Genomic DNA, 16824 nt, shown 5'->3' with positions numbered 1-16824 from the left:
TGGACCCAACAAGCATTTAGAAGCATCACGTCTGGTCGATGGAAACTGCTGTGGACACTTTCCACTGATGTTTTCAGATGTAGTAATCCAAACGAGTGATCGATTACCTGAGAATGATGTAATGAATCCTGATAATAGTAGAAAGAAGAGCCACTGACCCCGTCCAGACCAGATATCCACGTGTCCAGAGTGATCCGGTCACACGTGGACAGCTCTGAGTGCAGGTGTGAACACCTCAGGACACGTTCAGCAAGCATTTGTGATCCGATCACTCAGACTGCATTCGGAGTCGGTCTGGGCCGCGTGTGGTCACGTTCTTTAAGCAGCGTGTAGACACATGTTGACGGTCCGCCTACACAACTGACATCCTCCATAATGCAAACAAGAGGCTACAACAGCCAGAATAACAAATTAGCCTACACGCTGTCTGATTTCCATGTGGTGTGACCACACTGTCTCAACTAACCCCCTTTGAATCTTAAACACTGTTAAATTTAGCAGAAACTTAACCAACTTTGCAAAATAGACACAGCAAATTCCAAATCATTCATGGGTTGTTGTAAACTTGGCATTAAGCGGAAACATTAAGTGGCTGTTGCAGCTTCTGTCTGGTTCTGTAGATTGATTGGAAGCCGGTTAAAACAGTAACTAGGGAACTTTTTGGTCAGTTGTGCAGAAAGTCCCCAGACTCCCTTTTAAAAATTGCTCAATTTTGTGAGTTGTTGAGTAAGAAGACACTTTGTAAGCTTTATGAAACACATTCTACAACACATTTTGGACTATTTGGGCCTTCTTGTTAATTCGGCAAATTTTAAAGATGTACTTGGTTGTGTAAAAAAAAAAAAAGAACCTGTTGTCCGTCTGTCCCAGTGATGTACGTGTCAATTTGTTTATAGAGCAGGACGTGGGATTAGATCGTTGCATGTCGAGACAAATGTTACTGCCAGGTCTGAATTCCTTCTATCACAGACTGCTACGTTTTGTAAATGTAGTGATTGACATCCAGGTGCCTCCATTAAATAATATAACTACTGTTTTTATTGTCATTATTTGGCTGTCTGAACCGCGCTGCCCTGTTTTTTACTTCCTCAGACAGTAATTACTGCAGCAGAAGCCACGAGTGATAACTCGAATTTCTACAACTTTCAATCCGTCATTCTTTCTGGGAAAAGACTCCCACGTATGAATTATCTCACCAAAGCCTGCATCAGATTTTTGAAGTTGCTGTCGCTCTTGCCAAATCCACCAGACTCCATTCATCTGTCCACAGACACACAGTCGTCTTATCAGCATCATTCACAAAACTCACCACCGCCATCTGTGTTACGCTTCTTACCAATCACCAGCTCTGGTTTGGTCACTTACCCAGGTAGATATGAAGATACGTTGGCTCTACACGTTATTCTTTACCCTCATATTCTCTGATGTCTGCCTCCTTTTTAGTTCCCCTCACAGTATTTTCACATCTACTTGAATGAGTTAAGGGTTTATTATAACCGAACAGGAGCTGGTCCGAATCAGAACTCTGTCCAGTATCCAGCTGTAGATTGTTGCACTCAAGTTTTCCAATCATCTTTGTTGGTGAGATTGTATTTAATGTTGAGCTGAAGTCAACAAACGGCATTCTGATGTAGCTGATGTTCGTACTTTGTGCAGGATTTGGATACAGGATGTTTTTTATGACGATAAAATGAATGTTTATCTAAACGGAGCTTTAGATTTTTTCACTCTTTAACAAAAGATCTTCCTCTGTTGGGATTATTTCCATACTGTTGTCAGTCACTAACGATCGGAGGCTGATGGTGGTTTGTCAGAACTGGCACTTTAAGTGGACTTCAGTTGACGTTGCCCTCAAGGATGTTGCAGCCGTTGCTCACAATGTCATTTATTGGCCAAATTTCTAAACTGTGTGTACTTTTAAGTGGTTTAAACAACAAATGTAGTTTGTCTTTTTGCATAACCCAACTGAAGTACACCAAGTGTGTGCTGTTGAGTTGCTATAAAGACCTGAATTATGTATCAAATGTGCATATTAATTGTACTTGTGTGTATTTAAGTTTCTCAAACATCTGCTCCTCTAAGTCTTGGGTATAATACATGAGTGTCGTGTCATGTTTCAAGCTGAATCTGTACTGAGCTCCATCATGAGAATCTTTGAGAGTGAAACAGTCCAGACAGAGTGAAGGAGTCACAGTGTTTTTTAAAGGCATACCAGACTGTTTCTCTGGTTATTTTTCAGTTTGTGGGAGATTTATGTTCTCAGCGGTAACATGGCTTCTGGCAGCGTGACTCTACCTGAGTGGGCTTCTGGTGCTGACGTTGGTTTGGCTGCGTTGCCTGGTTACACCACAGTCACTGGTTGCAGACCTTAATGCGGTTCAATCTCGTGAGAGCGTCGACCCTCCCCTCCCCCTCCCCCTCCCGCTTCTGTCCCTCGACTCAAATTCCACGTCTCGGCCTCCAGGGAGCTGGTGTGTGCGTCACTGGCCTGGTCACAAAGACCTTCAGAGAATGCTTCCAGTCAACACAGCGGAGCCGGCGGCCCTCGAGCCTTGTTAGTCCACGGCGATATGTGAAATATGTCCTGCTGTTTGACACACGTCAGAGCTCTCTCAGCCTCGTCACTGGAGCGTATCCCAGTGATGAAGGTATTATTCACTCAGCGAGCGCGAGTGCGTATGTCACAGATGTGAGTCTGTGCTCAGCACACAAAGCATCACTGCTTATCAACAAGTGACGAAGGCTGTCACAATGGACCCCAGGAGTTGTTTTGGCTGTAATGTCTGAAATCATATTCGACATGGAACAACGAGCGTGGCAGTGAGCCGACGGTGACTGAGCATAATATCTCTACGTCCTTTCTTAAAGCCATGAGTTGCTGAGTCAGATCAACTCCTTTTTGTTTTTTTTGTAAATTCTGACAATATTAGACCAAAGAAATGAGATTCATCAGTTAAGTACTTGGAGAAAATCTTAATCATCAACTTGTTTGATATTTTAAGTCATGCATTATTCACAAAAATGAAAAAACAAATGGTTTGCAAAAATGAAACTGATCTTATTCCATCTTATTCCTCAAATATGAAGAATTGTTGCTTTTATATCACAATAGATACATTTGAGTTATAAACTGTTGTTGGAAAGTCAGGACAAGCTATTAATGTAGGGGGCTGAGGGAATTTTTTGGCAATTGTGACATATATATATTATATAACAATTAATCAGTGACCTGAAAAACAAATGAACTGTTATCTATAATTAATTATCTGTAATGAAAATAATCACTAGTTTTAACTGTAAACCTCCAAAGTGAGACAGTTTTGAGGTTCTGGGATTTATTACTTTTCTCTCACTCATTTATGACAGTAAATTATAGCATAGCATTTTATACAGACAAAACAATTGAATAATCGTGAAAATAATCTGCAGATTTACTCGTAATGAAAGTAACTGTTGCAGCCCCACCTGTGTGTGACTTACTCAGTCAGAGAAGCTGCATGAGGTTAACAATAACATCCTGCTTTCTTGAAAATGAAATTATGTGTATTAAAACCTGAAGTGCATGTAAATACACATACAATAAGACTGTGTGACCGTCCTTATTCTGCTTCTATTTGACCTCTTGTTACGTTACAAACAGCCTTAATACAACTTTAAACAAAGCAGTTTTATTGGTACAACATCTGAAGTGGATTCACAGCAGCTGGTGGTGGACAGTGTGGAGGTTGAGGGTGTTTCCTAGTTTTTTTTGGGGAATAAAAGGCAAAGATGTGTGTGGCAGCAGCAGGATACTGATGTCAGATAGCAGAGTGCTGCTATAGCAACCTGGCCGAAGCACAGATGAAATGAATCTTCCAGCTCTCCTCATTGTTATTAGCGGGTTAGCAGACTGCCACACATACGCACTGGGTCGTCTATCTCTGATTGAGATTTAACAGGTATAAGCAACATGTGGTATTTTTTTGCAAATCGTTCTCCCTACATAACTTTGGCAGGAGACGATCTATGAATCAGTGCAGCGTTGGTTTAAACTCTGAAATGAACTTTGATAGAACCCCTGAGACTCACTGAAAACTGTATCACCGCATGATCTCTTTCTAAACAGTTAATCATTTGATTGGATGTGTAGGACTGAGGAGAAAGTGCTGCCTCACCGCTGCTCTCCCTGTCCCCGATGTCCTCGCAGCTCCCGGGTCATCTCCCCCCCCCGCAGAGTGACACTCAGGCCCGTCTGACAGCAGCCAGGTCACCGGGCCGGTGTCATCCTGTGTGTGATCACACTGACACTGCAGGACGCCGTCATATCGCTGCAGCGGGATATTTATAGACGTGTGCTTTGTGCAGACGTCCCACATGACGTGCAGCTCAACTGACACAATTACACAAACCAGCTCCGGGTCTCTGCGGTGCATCTGTGCAGCATCAGGGGGGAACGAGTCTCCTGAAAGCCACAGTCGTTAGATTTAATTATCTGATCTTCGTGCCCTCATCCAGTGATGAGCTGGTTGCTGTGGGTGAGGTATGCACTCATGTAATTGTTTTGGATGGGTTGTACTATAGATATCTCTGTGTTTTTAATGAAGCGAGACACATGTGATTTAATATACAAGAAAAAAAAAACAAAATTTCCTCATCATTCACTTCCACCATGACAACAGGATGAAAATTGAGCACCATCTGATATCTCTGTGTTGGTGTTGCCAGTGTTGTCCAAGGACCGTCACTGCAACTGACTGATCACGTTTTTGTAATGTCATAGTTCTGCTACTCGAAGCACGAGGGAATTAAAAATACACAAGTGGACGAGTTTATCAGTCCTAACAGGGTTGTGAAAGGATCTGTTACAACTCGAACCATCTCTTCCTAAACCTAACCAAACATCTTTGTTGCCTAATCCAAAACATACTAAAAGTACTCACCCATCCAGTCACACCGGCTTGTTTTAAACGTGGACTTAGTTTCTTTTCGAACTGATAGTACAGCAGAACCACATTAAGTATGATGGTGTTCCAGAAACGACACCAACACAGCGATACGTGAGACGCAAACACAAGCTTTGTCCTATATTAGTAAATGTTCTATACCTGCATATTAAATTGTTTATTTCATTAAAAAGATGCACGAATGAATGAATGATAACCAGAAGGATGCGGATAGACATTGGTGATGAGACTCATGCTGCCACTGTCTCTCACCTGAGAGGAAAAGGTGTTATTGTCCCGATGACATCACAGGTAGTGAGTCTTAAGTATGTGTTGTTGTATCCACAGCTCAGATTTGTAAATACTCATTCTATGAAGCTTTAAAATTAAGTCATACGTTCTGTTATTATATGGTGTTAAGTTCCCGTTGGACTTCATTATTGTTTATACTGACCTGAAACACTCAGCGACGCTCCGCCTCCCGCAGTGACACCAGACAGGATGGAAGATTATGAGCTACACAAGGAAGTTAAGAGATTACTTAGCAACTGAAACACAACAGATAATAAATCATGTTTGGGTTCAGCGTTGTGCACTAACAGACCTCAGAGTGTTCAGTCAGCAGTTCTACTCAGTTTAGTATTATTTTCTGTGTGCAGCGTACACACATTTCAATTTGTCTCCCCTTCACCTTTGCTTTAGATTAAAATAATTCCGACATGCTGGAATTTTCCCATTTTTCCCAAACAAACAAACACCCAAGCTGTTGTTTCCAGTGACGCTATAAAGTTTTGGCTTGTCTGAAAACATTAATAATGTCCTAACTTCTTGTCATTAATAGTCTCTGGAGAACTACTTAAAGCTTTTGTTTACGCTTTAACACATTGTGCATTTAATGAAATGTTAGGGACAAAAGTCAAACGATGTGTCGTTTATGCCTGCAGATGCACAGAGAATAAAAAGTGTGGTTCCCTTCAGCTCCGTGAAGTGTTTTAGTGTCTTTCAGCTCATTGTTTGGATCAACTGTCACTGTTTCCAGCCTCTGTCCTTTGATAAACGAGCAACAATTCTTCAAGCAAACATTTGCTGTTTCCTGCTTCTTTAACAAGCCTGGCACAAGGTGGCTCACCCTGACTTAAGTGTAGTGCTTACTCACTCTGCTCAGGAGGAGGTTCTGCCCTGAGTGTGGTGGGTAAACCTTGTGTTAAAGATTAATACGTGAAAAGGGGCTAAATTATCCCGCCTAGTGCTCAGGATAACCCGAGGATAAGAATATGCAGCGTGAAAAGTCCTGGAGAGTCTTTGGGTTTTGGACTGTTGTTTGGCAAGGAAGCAATATGAAGAAGTCACTTTGGGCTTGAAGAAATAATGGCAAGAAGTCCTTTTTTGACATTTTATAGACTAAATTCTTAATTAATCATGAAAATAATTGTTTTGTTTTTTTTTGCATTTAAGTTTGCTGTATCAGCTTCATAATGTGGCTGAAATTAATTATCACACCTTTAACAAGATGCAAGTTTCAAGCAGCCTCTCGTGACCTTGTTAGGTCATGAAAGTCTACTTAAAAATTGTTATTCCGACAACTCGTCTTTACAGGGAAGGTGCCCTGTGCAACATCACATTAATGTACAGTATAAAAGACTGTTTGATGAATTAGGCCTTTCAAATGAAGGAGAAATTGGTCGGCCGAATGCCGATAAACAGCTAAACAGTGTTTTTGGACTGTCGGCTCTGTGGTTCACACCAGCAGAACCCACCTCCACTTGTTGCATGGAGACGCAGCTCTGAGACCGAATGACTGGCCACCGAACGTGTTTCACTGGAATGCGGCGGTGAATGCAGATGAAGCAGGAACTGGAGTATTTTCATTCACAGCAGATTTCTCATGGCGGCACTCAACATTCTCCCCTGAACAATGAGGAAACGCGTGTCTGGTATTCATCACTCTGTGGGCGCTCCCGCTCTCACGGTTGTGATAAATGAACAGTTTCCTTAAGTCAGACAGGTCTGTCAGGGTTTCTGATTAGGTTGAATCAGCAAAAGAATATGTTTTCACCACCTTTCCACTTCAGTGCACTCCTAAAAACTCCCCCGGTGTTAAAAAGCCATTTGTTTGTAACTGTTTGATTTGCCGTCTTGGCTTCGCTTGTAGTATAAACTCTCTTTTGCTTTTCTTTCCAGATTAATGCTGTTCACCCTGTCCGGGACTTCGACACATGCTCTTTGAGATCTCTTCCCACACAGGTCAGTGTCAGTAGACCGGCTCCCATCTGTGTCAGCTGCTGCCACCAGCGTCTCCGGCCTTCACTGTAATTGAGAGATGGATCAGATAACAAACATTGCTTCACCACTCCATCCATTATTAATCACTCACAGTTCCCTACAGTCTTTCATATCTCCAGTAACTCTGTCAGCTGCCTGCTAGGTGCTGCCGTCTGGTGGTAACAAATGGAAAGCAAAATACTTTCAAATCTGACGTATTGGAAGAAAATTAGCCTCGTCATTATGTCCTGGTGCACAACACAAGGAGGAGCATAACTCATAGGTTGAATTTTTAGGGAATGTATGTATATTTGTCTTTTATCAGTTCCTTAGCTACAGTATATCCGTTCTTTAGACATGTCACTCAAGACTTAAAAAACTAAACTGAAAACAAAGAAAATAAGAAATATGATCAACACAGACAAGTTTTTCTAGTCATCCAGCTCAAGTCAGGTCATCAGTCTTTAACTTCCATTCCAAGTCACACTGAGTTGGATCCACATCTTTGGTACACCGTTGTTCACTTGTTCTATAATTGAGTTTTTACAATTTAAAAAACAAAAAACAAAAAAAACAAACTAGAGACATCTGATGATCATTTTCAGGTTCATTATTGTATTTTTGGTAACTACTAGAATGTGTTTACACTCTTACATTTTCCAAAACACATCTCATACTGACCAGCACCAGCTCTGTCTGAAATGCTCCTGTCTCTTTAAGACCCCTCCTCCTGAATACCCAGTCCGCTCTGATTGGTCAGCTCATACATGCCCGACCTAGCACCGCTAACAACAACAGAGCAGCTATGCTGAATTAATTCATATACGCCACGCTAACAGCTAGGCATAAATTATGCAAATGTTTGCGTCTGTGACGTAGTGTGATGTCAGAACATCACTGAATTAAACACTGATGAGGCGTTTAAGGAACAGCGTTTTCTGTGGGAAAGAGTAGCTTCTGTCGGGGGAAGAAGTGACCATTTTAACTTTAAAGATCTTTTACATGCACAAGAGTTTATAATACACTGAAAGAATGGAAAGAAAGCACAATATAAGACTGAACACATGTGAATCAGCCCTTTGAATGATTCTAGTATCACGTGGATGTTTGTCAGCACACGGTCAGTCAGGCTCTGAATGTCACTGTGTTCATCCAAACCCTCCTGAGATCGTCTCATCAGCACATGATGCTGCTCACACTGAGGTCACGCTCTCTCGTGCTCTGTGCTGATGCATTTTCTCCACCTGATGGCAGTATCGGGCCGTCTATAATGATCAGTCCCCAGAGTTAAAGATAACCCTCCCGTCCTTGCAGAGCGCTGCACACTTTGTTAAGTGATTGGGCAACATGCTAAGTTTGATATACAATCCAAACAAACTCTGTCGTTGTACATATATGGTCGGGGTTTTCGCTGGACTGTGGACAAGAGACTCGTCTGTTTCTTGAGCCGAAGCCAACAATGTTACTGTAGTGTTGAACTCTTTGTGTGTCCAGAACTGTGGCACAATAGCTCATTACTACAGTGTAGCGTTTCTAACATCTGTACATGTATTGATTAAGGACAAGATACTACAGACTAAAACAATGTCTGCATGCACAAGTCAGTGTTGAGATTTTGACCTATTTTCCTCCATAACACATCTTCTTTCATTCTACTGGGAAGAAAACTAGTAATTCTGGTTCACCTGTATCACCTCATCACCTGTAGATTATCCATACTGTGTATGGCTACAACACAGTAAAGCTTCTTTGCACTGGGGGACGTACGAGGACACTGGAGTGAAGTACATTAGATTTATACAGATAGCTTTGAGCTCGGTGTATGTGTGACTACGATGTATAGAATAAATGGACGGATCAAGACAATAACCAGCAGGCAGCTCAGGGCTGCGATGTTACAGCTGAGAGTGTCCCTGCAGTCTGCATGTTGAGGTGACCCTTGGGCAAGATACCGATCTGGTGAATGGTTATCAATACGGATGAGGAGGTGGCGTCCCGCATGGTCTTAGTGTATCAATATGTAGACTATATACACCCACAGGAGCCATTTCTCTGCCGTGTGTACATTTACTTTATGTATAATTTAATAATAAAATGACAAAATTGCATCGTGAATGTGACGTTTATAGAGAACTGATCAAAACGCAGTGGATTTGTTGATCTGTATCAATTCCATTTTGCAATAAAAGCAAAAAACGTATTTATTGCCATTTTAACTAACATGTTTTAATGCATGATTAATATTTCCTCCAACACTGAGTGGATTATAGTGTCACTAGTTGGAGGTCAGTCACTTAACAATTTGCGTGGAACAAGACAAATAATACAATGATTCTTCAGATCAGTTTCAGGTCGGGAGGACGGATCGTTTTTCATGTAGCTCCTGTCAGACAGCTTTTTGCTGTGATCGACTGCATGAACGCCACAGAGACTGAGCTCAGTCCATGTGCAGGTGTTACACAGAGGCTCTTTTTTTGCCGGCGTGCAGGTGTGTTGCTAAGTGGCTGCAGGACAGCTCGGCCTGTTCTGCACAGCTGGCAGAAACCTGCTCTCTGTTAATGAATCCAGCACTGATACCAGCAGCCTGTATTTACTGGAAAGCAGTGATTCTTCCCAACACTCTTTTTGTTGATCATTTACGTAACAGCAGAGTCTCAGGTAGTCGGACTGTCCCTGAACGAAACCTTGTGCTCGATGCAACTTGAGCTCTGGAGAGCCAGGGTGTGTGTGTTTATATGTGTAGGAGGAGGTTTACACATTTACTGCATTATCGTCGCACCCGAGGGAGATCCGAGGCCTCTTCAGGCATGTCCTCCATCCTGTTTCATAAGCGTTTGCTCATATATGGACATCTTCCTTCCTTCTGCTCGGTTGCACTACGTCCGCTTCCTGAACAACACCCCCCCCCCTCCACACACTCTTCCTCCAAATCTCCTTCCCACTCCCCACCATCACACACATACATACACACTCCTACTCATGTTGGTTAGCCATGGGCAGAGGCGGGAGTGTCTCTTCCTCTGTGCAGGAAGCGATGTGGTTAATACTCATTTGATCACCGGTTCTGATGGCTCGCGCTGGTTGTGTTCTTTTGTCTGTCTATTTTTTTTTTTTGTTGGGGTGGTTGCAGCTTCCAGCGGATGAAATTAGCTCATATGTCTGCACTGGAAGCTGCACAGTTCCGTCATGCAACATGTGTCACGCTGCCCTGTTTGATCTGTGTGCAGGATCTTGGCAGCGGTCTTCTGTTCTCAGGAACTACACGTCTGAGCTTCCTGCAAAAATAAATCTTAGACTTCCAAAGGTTTACGCTCTTAATGTTATTTATCTACGTGCACCCCTCACTCTGGGAATTCAAACCGGGATCAGTGTGTGCTGGGTGGCCTCAGAGTGCCCTGGATGCACGCAGATTCCACTTGAGATTAGCCGTCCTATCTGTGCAGCCCTAATGCAGACACATGTCGCCTTTTGAAGTAGGACAAACAGCCTTATCAAGTTTTTTTTTTTGTTTTTTTGTTTTTTTTTGCCACATGGCACAGAAAGTAGCACTAGTGTGCAGCTGGAGCTCCTTCAGCCACTCGACTCTACTTTTCTCTTGTTCACCTGGGAAAATATTTACAATTCAAACCGCATGCCTTGGGGTTTTTTTTTTTTTTTTTTTTTTTTTTATCACGCAGCTTATTAGTGGGAACATTTTCCCGTGTGATGCTTCGTGGGAAGAAAACAGAGCGAGCCAACATCGTGCCTATGTGAAACCATCAGCGTGAATGACTTATTACCGCAGTTTCACATGTGTAATTACCATGGCCCCCCCCCCCCCCCCCCTCTCCTTGTTGCCCCCCTTGTGACATATTATCATCCCACTCAACAACTAGGTCACTGCAGATCCCGTTTCCATGGATAGAATTTTCACACAAGTGCCTGCCAGGTGCTGACTTCACCGCTGTCCGCGAGGAGGGTTGCATGTATGCACTGTTTTTAGCCATGCTAGCGTCATGTCTCCGGGGATGTCCACTGGCCGGTCCACTATTTAGGTCCAGACTGAAATATCTCAACGAGTACTGCATGCATTAAGATTGATAGTCGTACATGTGTTTGCAGTCCCGTGACGATGAAGCCAGTCTTCTCACAGCTTTAGTGATCCCTTTAGTTTTCTTCTTTTTCTCGCACCATCACAAGCCCAAAATTTTAGTTTGTCTAATACTTTGGTTGGTCAAACTAAAGATGCTCCCACCAGCCTCAGCTCTGCTTTGTGTTGAGTGCTTATTAGCAAATGCTAATGTAATAAAGCAATTCAGCCGAAATTGTTAACATAGTTAGTATTATATCTGCTAAACATCAGTATGTTAGCATGCTAACATTAGCAGTTATCGGATAGTACAGCCCATTTATGTATTGAAAGATGGCCGACATGATGGCTCCCTGGATTCAATAAGGGAACTCTGGATACAGCGTTGTAGATGGAGCCCTGTTCATTCCTGTGGAGGCTGTTCTGTGGTGCATGAAGGCAAAAAAGCTGTGCGTCCAGTTGTGAGGGCATCGAACATGTGCACTAGAGACTTCCTGGCCGACAAGCCAGTTAACTTCCTGTTTATACCCTAGCTGACTTGAATGGGGACAAAATGATTAAATTTTGCAGCTCTTTGCGATTCCCAAATGTTATCGAACCAAATGGATCCAGTTATTGTTGTGAAATGAGTCATTCTGCAGGGTCATGATGCTTAAATGAAATTTGCCAGTGTTTCACAACCGCTTCTTTCACAATGTTAGCTTACTGGAAAACTTATTTTTCCCAGTGCATCGGCTGATGTAATTACACAGTTTGGCCACTATGGATAATTGGCTTCAAAGCCAGGCGCGCTTCCTCTGTGCTTGGATATTTCCCCAAGATGAAGCTGAGTAGATAATGACTGAATTTAGATTTTTTGGGGGGAACTTCACCTTTAGGTCTTGTGTCATTTCTTATTTGTCATTTAACTTGCAGATTCATGGAAGGCCTTCAGGAGGAAAGTCCTTCTGCATAGCATCACTGTGTCTGTAGAAGAAACCCCCTAATCATGACCGCAGGGTCCTGACAATAAACAGTCCACACAGCTTGCTTTATCTGTCTTTGCGTGGCTGTGTCCACTTTGAGACGCTTCTGTGCCACGTGTCTGGCCAGACAAGAATTCCACCCTGATCTTTCCTGCGGGAGCCGTCCAGGGAATGTCGGCTTCCAGTTAACAAACATAAGGGTCTGGCAGTTAAGAGAGGAAGACCAAGCAGCAGCCGGGATGTCACCCTGCCCAGAAAGTCTGCCCAGCCACTGGTTACATGCCTGGGATTCTTCTCTGCAAACTGCTCTTTCCCGCTTTGATTTTTTTTTCTCTGAAACATTTTCCTCCACCAGACAGTGGCAAAGGAAATATTTTCCAGTCCAGAAATAAGTTGCTTTTAATTGCATTGCCTTGCGAGTATACACTCGGTGGTCTGTGCTGCTGTAAGAATGCGCCTTTGATTGATGTTCATTAGGGGCGAAACAGGGTGGTATGCTGCTCGGCATTGCAGCCGCGTTCCATTGGAGTTACACTGTTCTGAAAACAAACCGCTGCAACCGGCCCGCACATACTTTCCCTGTGAGATCCTGGTCGGTGCTGTGAATGAATACGGCATTATAATGCTCCAAAATGCACAACTGAAAAAGGCTCAGTCATCATTTGAACTCTCTGCAGCAGAATGGGTTTGAATATCACATCATGTAGGTCATTGTCGGCTGACATAAAGCGGAGCTCTGGATTGGATAATAATCGAGTTATCATTGCAGTACACTGCCACATGTGTGCCCATTTAAGGAACAGATTGTCTCACATGTTAATGATTTACCGCAGTGTGATCATGTGGATTCAGAAGCGTTGCGTTTACCTTTCATAGTCAAACCCTGTTCTGCTGGTTTTGTCTTGAGAACAGCTGTTCAGTTTTACCTCCAGACGATGACCTATCAGGTCAGAACGCTTGAGAAACAGAGACAGCCTTGTTGACATTAAAAACTGTGAAGTCCTGCAGGAAATCCTGTGACTGGATTTCACGGGTTGTGGTTGTAGGTATGCATGCAGTCAGTCCTTTACATGATCATACACACACACACGTCTAGGGTGCAGCATTCCTTTGTTGAAAATGCAAAGCTCTCTCTCAGTGGCACGTGTTGGCAGTCATCTGCTGCTGAGCATCCTGCATGCATGAGCTAAACATGTGCCTGTGTGGGGAGGAAATACCTTTCACATGCGTCCTAGCATGGCTTTTGTATCGTGGTGTCACACCCTGGTGATGCACAGCGGTCGAGACTGAACATACACTAACAAGTTCCTCAAGAAAGTCAGATTCTCCGTCCTTCCTCATTTTGCAGGACTTCAGCGTAATAATGTACATGTGCACAACAACCTCAGGAGGACCCTTTTATGGACTCTTATCTCTTGGCCTCGTCACAGATGTCTTTGCCCTTCCTGCTCCAAAAGCTTTTACTTTTGTTTGTCTAAAAATGAAACTCTACTGATCCCCAGTGACTGAGCTATAATCAATATTTCATGACTCAAGCGTCGAGATGAAAACAACGTGACAATGTCAAAGGGGCTGCTCGTAGTCGCTGCACGGCTGCAGCTTCTCCGCTTTGTGTCATTCTTGCCGTTCTCATTGTGCTATTATTAGCTGCAGCAGCTGCTCTAAAAGATTCTCTACCTTCCACTACCTGCTCAGCACCAAATACCAGACAGCTGCTAAACATAGAGTAGTGTTTAACTCACGCTCAAGTGCCAGCTATTTCCTCCAGGAGTTTGTAGAGGCCAAATTCTGGGGCATTTTTTTGCCTTTTATTTGAAATATGACAGTAAAGAGGAAACAGGAGTGAGAAAAGGGGTTGATGCAACAAAGGATCCCATCTGGAATCAAACCTCTGGGAGGTGCAGCATGTCTCCCGACCATCCATCCAACAAAGCTTTTAAATCGTTCCCGTTATTATTTGCTTTATTTAGCTGGTCAGACGCAGTGCTAGCAGCTCTGTGAGGCTGTTACCTGTGCACAGCTTCATGCCAATAATGTCAGAATGCTAACATACTTGGAAAGACAACGCTAACGTGTAGCAGGGACAATCTCCGGCATGCTCACTGTCTTAGTCTAGCATATTAGCATGCTAACTCTGAAATCGAGTGGAGGCTGATGCAGCGCTGCTAGCATCGCTGAAATGCATCATATGTTTTGTCTCAATCTGCTAATTAACTGGAAACTGTTAATGCTGCTCAGAGCTGCAGAATAAAGTCAGGATTAGCATGCAACTCTCACAGCTGTAGTTCAGACCAGCTGAACGTGTATTTCAACTGTATTTTGAAATGCACGTTTCAACGGTTGATCATGAATTTCCAGAAAAATGCAGGAAACTAAATCCACAGCCATCACCAGTGAGTGTGACATTCATGCTTTTCCAAATCTTCCCCCTGAAACAAGTAATCTCATTCAGCAGGGAGAACTTGAAACTTTCCTGCGTGCTCGCTCTAAAGCTGTGCACTTTGTCTGCGGTGACCCTTGTGCACAGCTGGGCGAGGTGCATGTTTGGGATTCTTTCTCAGTTAATAATACCTGTTTGATTGCTCCGAATCTCTCGGCTCACTGTGTATGCAAACTCCCCGGTAATAACGCGTGTGGGGCCAAAGGGCGGATTACTAACGCTTCAGGACTGCAGGCTCACAGTCAGGTGGCCCCCAGACAGTGAGAAGTCATGAGACAAGAAGCTGCAGCCACTTGTGGAGCCTCCCTAAAAGGACACTTTGGATGTGGTGTCCACACCGACGCCTCTTACGTACACAGCCCTCTACCTCTGCCTCCCCCCCCGACGGCTGTTCATTATGTGCAGTTTAGTGCTCACTCAGCTCTGGGGTGCTCCAAAGTTCACAGGAAGGAGAGGAGAAGGAGGGGGGTGAGAGAGCAATTCCCGTTACTGAGGTCAGAGGGATGTGTTTTCTTTCCCAGCCCTCCCCTTATTCTGTCTCTCCCTCTGTCTTTTGTTCGTCATGATAAGAAGTCAGGTGGCAGCAGTGAAGAAGCCTCACAATCACCTTCTGCCACCTTCCGTCAGTGTTGGACATGTGCTGATTAGATCGGCCTTGTTGAAGTGAAACTCCCGCCAAAATGCAACTTAGGCTGTTTTTTTTGGGGGGTTTTTTGTGTGAATGTACCCGAGTCAGTCCTTCATGTAAAAGCATAATTACGACGAAAGAGGCACTTTTAAGATTTACTGTATTTTGGTTTTCAGGTCAAACTCATTTTCAGCGGGAGTGCTGCGGGCACTTTAGCAATAGCATCAAAATTGCTATTTTTAAAACAGCAAGAAGACTCGACACAACATGAAACTTTGCTGGTAGCATCACCAGGGTCTCTACACATGAACACCGCACTGACAACATTGTTTGTGTGCACGGACTTTACTAAAAATAATGTTTTTGAACAACTCATGTTAGCAGTAGCTTTTTTTCCGCTCGCCGCCGTCCTGTCAGTGCAGAAGTGTCGACCTCTGAATGTGACGTAACCTGGAGGACAGTTAAGGTGGAACCCTCCTAAAGTTTAGTTCCATATAAATGAACCGATAATTCATTGTTTTTCGTTAGCGAAGAACAATATTGAGCTTGAAGTTGAAAAAGGAGCCTCATATAAGAGATGATACTAAAATCAAAGGCTGGAAAAGTCACGTGAGATATCGTGTGGATAGTTGTTGCTGGAAGACAGTAGTTCCACCTTAACTGTCTCTGTCGTGCCTCTTTTGTTGTAATTATGCTTTTACACAAAGTTTTGACTTGGGTTACATTCACAAAATAAGCCCAGGTTGCATTTTGGTGAGAGTTTCGCTTTAACTACTCGAAGCACATGGGAACTTTCATTTTCTTTCCATTCCTCTGCCTAAACACTCCAATCACTTCCCTTCAACTGCTATATTTAGATAAGATGGCCTTGTCCAAGAGTCATATAGCAATAAAAAATAACTGCCAGTAAATGAAATGTACTAAAAACATTTTAACTGGTTATGATACAGTCTCACTAGATGCCCCTGGCTGACTTGCATAAGCCGACGACCATCAGCAGAACTTATAGTTGCATAAAACAGCTGAAACGTGGTAAAACGTGCTTGTGGTAGTCCGCCAGGTGTCACTGATGTTGACAGTATCTGCAAAATCCTTGCTACGGCCCTGCATGAACAGTTACCTGTTATTCTGCAGGAATGTGCAGCAACACCTGAATAAACTGAATCAGTAACAGAAAGAAACCCCAGCATGCATGTAAACGGATGAGCGTGTGTTTGAATATTTGCAGGATTTTGTCCGTTTGGACTGGTGAGTGTGGGGAAGTGGGGAAAAGGTGAGCAGACTGGATGTTAGCAACCGTGGAGGAATGAAAACATCAGCTTCATGTGTAACGATAAGTCAGGGGGAGGAAGGAGCCACTAATGGTTGTCCTTAAGCAACAGACCGTGCCAGAGGAGCGTCTCGGTGTCTTCGGTTGACATCACATTGAATTCTTAACGCCCTCGACATCACGCTGAATGCATCCCGTGTTGGCGGTTACGAGGCGTGATCGGGAGTGAACAGAACGTGATCGGCGCGTGTTGCAGTTAAAGAAAGAA

General features: G+C 43.4%; 1 protein-coding gene across 2 annotated transcripts in view; it reads left to right on the top strand.

Moving 5' to 3' along the window:
- Positions 1-16824, top strand: part of si:dkey-44g17.6 (guanine nucleotide-binding protein G(I)/G(S)/G(O) subunit gamma-12) — a 29398-nt gene that overhangs the window by 1196 nt on the left and 11378 nt on the right. For both annotated transcript variants that reach the window (XM_037115541.1, XM_037115540.1), the window contains exon 2: positions 7104-7166. The gene's annotated coding sequence lies outside the window, so the exon portion shown is untranslated. The remainder of the gene's footprint in view (positions 1-7103; positions 7167-16824) is intronic.

This window comes from Acanthopagrus latus, chromosome 11 (genome assembly GCF_904848185.1).
Source record: "Acanthopagrus latus isolate v.2019 chromosome 11, fAcaLat1.1, whole genome shotgun sequence".
NCBI lineage: Eukaryota > Metazoa > Chordata > Actinopteri > Spariformes > Sparidae > Acanthopagrus > Acanthopagrus latus.
Note: the sequence above shows the minus strand (reverse complement) of the source record. Positions and strands in the feature narration are given on the sequence as shown.